This window comes from Oreochromis aureus, linkage group 3 (assembly GCF_013358895.1).
Source record: "Oreochromis aureus strain Israel breed Guangdong linkage group 3, ZZ_aureus, whole genome shotgun sequence".
NCBI lineage: Eukaryota > Metazoa > Chordata > Actinopteri > Cichliformes > Cichlidae > Oreochromis > Oreochromis aureus.
Window position 1 is genome coordinate 43,516,615 of NC_052944.1, and position 5,065 is coordinate 43,521,679.

General features: G+C 38.1%; 1 long non-coding RNA gene across 1 annotated transcript; it reads right to left on the reverse strand.

Moving 5' to 3' along the window:
* On the reverse strand, window positions 1-1,299 carry LOC120438212. Its single transcript, XR_005611724.1, has 3 exons — window positions 1,251-1,299; window positions 786-1,143; window positions 1-658 (listed from the first exon to the last, which is right to left on the reverse strand). It is a non-coding gene; the product is annotated as an uncharacterized LOC120438212 (long non-coding RNA).
* Between the last annotated feature and the right edge of the window lie 3,766 nt (window positions 1,300-5,065).

Genomic DNA, 5,065 nt, shown 5'->3' on the forward strand with positions numbered 1-5,065 from the left:
CCACATAACATCAAAACCAGCTGGAAATGTTTTAATGTTATGTTACAGCTTTGAATGTTTTATCAGAAAAATTCTTCATTTGGTTTTGAGGAACATAAAATCATTTTAATCTTCACTTCAGTTCGTTCTGAGTTTTTAGATTGAAGTGTTTGATTCATTTTAAATGATGGTTAAACTCTCTTGCTGCCTTTGATGAGCCTTGTGGATTCATAGTATCAATATTATTTATTAGATTATACTTTGTGTTACTCTCATAGATTTTCTGGCTCTGTGATAAAAACACTCATACAATACAATACAGCTTTATTTATATAGCACATTTAAAACCAAAGGTACACCAAAGTGCTATACATTAAGACAAACAGGTTAAAACATAACAGATACACACACAGAAGAGTCAAAACTTCTATCATATAAATAAAGATTTATTTACAATATGTTCACTTTATAAACAGTAACATTAGGAAAATTAGAAAACTGCACATTGTAACTACCAGCATCCACAGCTAAAGTCTCAGGACTTTGCTTTTTAAACTCAGTGTGATGAGCAGAGCTGCAGCAGCTGCTGTCAGTGTGAGTGCAGCATAGAGGCCGATCCTTCCTCGACTCTCTGTCTGTGGGTTCACTGTTGGAGTTTGATGTTTGGGCTCATCAGCAGCTGCAGGAAAGGACAGAAAATATTCTTTTATCCCGAAAGTTCATAAAATCTATTCCCCAAAGTTTATTATCCTAAAGTTTAACTAAAATATGACACTCAGTTTTAAAATTTTATGACATCAACTTACCAGTAACACTGAGTTTACAATCTTGAAAGCTGCTGCCATAATTTGTCTGCACATCACATCTGTACAGACCCGAGTCATCAGTCCTGAGTCTGGACAGCTGAAGTCTGATTCGTCCTTCTCTGAGGGCGTCTTTGTCACTCTGGACTCGTCCTGAAAACTTTGCATCCTGAGACTCTGACACCTCAACACCTTCATGAACACGATACAGGACTGAATTTTTATCAGCATTTATCAGGTAACAGATGATGAAGATGTAGATCCAGGATCTGTCAGGTTTGGTGGTGAACGTCCACTCCAGTGATGTTGTGGTTCTCCTCTGCCTGATAGGAGGTCTGTGTCACATTGACTACAAATGATCCTGTTGAGGAGACAGAGAGGGAAAGAGAGGAGCAGACACACTGAGAACTGGAACAAATCTGTTGTTGAGCTTTATTTGGAGTTCATAAAGTGAAGCTGTAAACTAACCAGAGACACATGAGGTGAGGATGATGAGCAGCAGGATCCTGCAGATCATCTTCTCCCTGTGAGAGGAGACAGAGGTGAAGAGTCATCAACACATGAGGTCAAAGGTCAGTCAGTACAGCTAGAAGAAGGAAAATCTACAGTCTGATGGATGTAATCCTGTTCGTGATCCTGATTATTACACTGACTGACCAAAACTACATGAAGTAAAACCAGAAGAAAAACCTGCACTTTCATTTACTCTGAAAATATTTTTATAGTCTTCAAAGCTGCCGATTTTATTTTCTGTCACAAGGTGGCGCCACATGTTGTTTTGAATTGGGCATTGGGCAGTAAGAAAACATTTTAAAATATTTTTACTTTTATTTGTACAATTTTTTGTTTCTATAGCTCGTTTTCTATGATGTGTGTCATTCCAACATGCATAAAAACAGACCAACTCTTAAAATAGATTTTTTTTTATCCATCTTAATCCTCAGCATTAAAACATGATCAAAAAAGATCAGAGGCTCTGTTTTGTATTTTAAAATAAAATGTACATTTGTTTTTGTTTGTTTGTTTCTCCTTTCAGTTTGATGGTTGGTTTGATGGTTTCAGTTTGATGGTTAGTATGTGGACTCACATAACACATAACTCAGGTGAACTGCAGCTCTAAACTTTGCCTCGACACGTCGCACAGACAGACCAGAAAGATCTGCTCTTATCTGGCAGAAAATCTCAAACCATGATGCTGTTTGTGCAGGAAGAAAAACAAATACTGGAAAACCAGGGTGGGACAAAGCTCAGAGGTTAGAGCAGTGAGCTATAACAGGCAGGTTTCTGGTTTCTAGCCTCTCCATAAACAGCAGAGAGGCCGACGAACAGAGAGAAAAGTTTCCCAGCACTGCTCATTACTGTTATAATGAATGCTTCCAGTTGCATAAAAATAAGATGTCTTCATTTCTTCAGAGGAAAAAGTAGATGCTCACTGGGTTGCTCGCCGAATTTGTTCCTTCCATGAAAGAGGACAGTTTATAAACAGTTACATACCAGAATGCGCCTTTAAGGCCAAAGTGAAATCCAACTGATTAAAAAGTTCATTCTCGCTCACAGTGGGAGCTTCTGATCTCGAGGAAAAACTCAGATGGGTGTGAAAATTTTTATTGACCAAAACACATAAGTTATGATTCATCATCACATTCAATGTGTGAAATTAGTTAAAGTGGAAGCAAACAGAAATGTACCTGCAGCTCCAAAACACACTCTGCTTCTAAGTTACTCGGTGATGTCATTGTGAGGGCGGACAGTGCAAGACTTCAGATGTGAGCTGAAGACTGTTCATCCAATCACAGGTCAGAAACGACACCTGTGTTTCTGTGCTGAGCAACAAAAAGAATTTCTCTGAACTTGAAGCCTCATAAAGGTGCTCTGAGTTCAGCGCTGCTTAAAGACAGAAACAACCTGAAGCTGCAAACAGATGTTTGTTTACAGCAGCTTACACAATTAGAAAACTCTTACTTTATCTGCATCCGCCTATCAGTATATGTGATGATAACCACAGGACTGTTTTAATGAACTGCACTTAAATAATCCTTTAAACTGATAACCAGGAAAAAAACCAAGATAGTAGAAAATAAAATACTTACTCCAGGTATCTCTGCTTTCAGCTGCTCGTTGCTCATGTTGTCCAAACAGTGGATCCATCATTGTTTGCTCCAACACACCAGCTTTTCTAGCATGACTGAATGCACCTTATATAACAAGAGAGGAGGAGGAGCAGCAAAGAGGAGTAGCAGCGCTGCCTGCCCCTGGCCTCTCCTCTTTTATCTCGTCTCATGTCTGCAGGGAAACCTTTCATATCCGGTGTTTGTAGTGTCCTTCTTCAGCTCTGCGATATGTTTGTGTGACATAGTGTGTCCACAGGTTAGAGACCAGTGTCGGGCAAGTTACTTTGAAAAAGTAATTAATTATAGTTACTAGTTACTTTGTCAAAAATGTTACTGAGTTACAAGATTCTAAAAGTAATTAATTACTTATAAAGTAACTATTGCGATACTTTAAAAAAATGTTTAACCCTCTGGGGTCCAGTTATGTTATGTACAGTTATGTTTTCATTTTGACAAACTGTATTGATCTAAAATCAGACAAAAATGATAAAATCAGAGTAGAAAAAGTTATATTTTTACTGTAACAACCACAAACACGTTTAATGAATCATATTTCATAACTTTAAATCCAAATATAAATTGTCAGTTTTAAAATCATATGCACAAGTTTGCAAACCACACAGTTATTTGCAGCCATTTACCTTTTGTCCCTTTTTCAAGGGGCGTTAGTAACGCCGTTACTTGTAACACCGTTATGCCCATCACTGTTAGAGACACATTTGAGGACATTAACTTGATGTGAACACTTTTAGCAAACCGTCATTTCTGCCACTCTCCTTGTACCTGAACATGTACTATGATGCAGGATATATTTTTAGTATAAATATTAATAATGGGAGGCTGACTTTTGAATGATTATAAAGATTTAAACCCAAGAAAGAATGATTTTGAATATGTAAACTCATACTGTGTCTTTACTCGTTTGACTGCTTTCATTGTTCAGCGAAGAGCTGAACAAGTAAATCTTTCCACCTCCACAAAACTCAAATAGACTCAGTTTGCAAACAAGCCCTGACTGCTGCTGGCAGATACTCTCAGAGGTTCCCTGGGGAATACCCGGGGATTTCCTCAGGTTAGTGACATCAGGGCACTCCTTGATCTGAGATAACTCCTTACACACCTGAGGGCAGAAGTCCTGACTTACAGCATTCCAGAGAATATTTCAGCCATGTTTGCTGTGTACTTTGATGATGAAGATTTAAGGCCACACTGGAAGCTTCCACTGTCAGAAGAAGGTTAAAGTTAATAATGGCGTCCTGTAGACATTTACTAGAGTTAAAAAGTATGTTTAAAGGCACATGTGGCAGCTGCTGCTGGTGGACGAGGGAGAAATGGATTAACAGCTACTATAGGCCCATGTGTGGTTACTTTGCAGCTGCTGCATTTGCCAGAGCTTGTTGGAGTGAGCTGGTGATGGAGGCTAAACATGAACACACTGTCTTCATCCACTGAAAAAGCTGCTTTGCAAAAGCACCTGTTCAACAGACTCGAGCAAATGATCAGACATGTTCAAAAACAGTGAAATGATTAACTGGACGATACAAACCAATTTATTTAAAACACAGCTTTGAAGTGAAAATGTTATTAATCACTGAAAGTGCAGAGATACTGACTGAACCAGCACACTGCACTGAAAATGGTGACGAATATTTAAAAGTGACTGTTTGGATTCATTTAACCTAAATAATTAAAAATCAGTAAATAAATGAAAAATGCATGTTTGAAAATGAGAATAGGATGAAAATAATAATCTGATATGCCGAGGATTGAAGAAAGAGGAAAGTACATGGTAAGTAAAGGAGTATTTTAATCTGTGCGTTCAGTTTGATTTGGTCCAGTGAGCTCACAGCGCCTCCAGCAGGTGGATTCTAGTACTGTTTGTTTTAAAGGCTGTGAACAGTTTTCTTCTCTGCTGACAGTGTCTGTTTGGAGCCAAGTGTTACTGTTTTTTTGTGATCCTGAATCTGATTCCGAAGTTGGTCAACTCTTGGTCTGGATTTTGTCAGAATAAATTTGTTTTCCATCTTGTACACCTGAGTACTTTAGCGAATGAAATTACAAACTTGGAAAGTTGGATAAATCCACACACACACACATACAAACAGTATGGAGATGATAACTTGACATTTGTTTGTGATGAGCTCACTGAGTATAAGTATAGAGAGGAGAAAT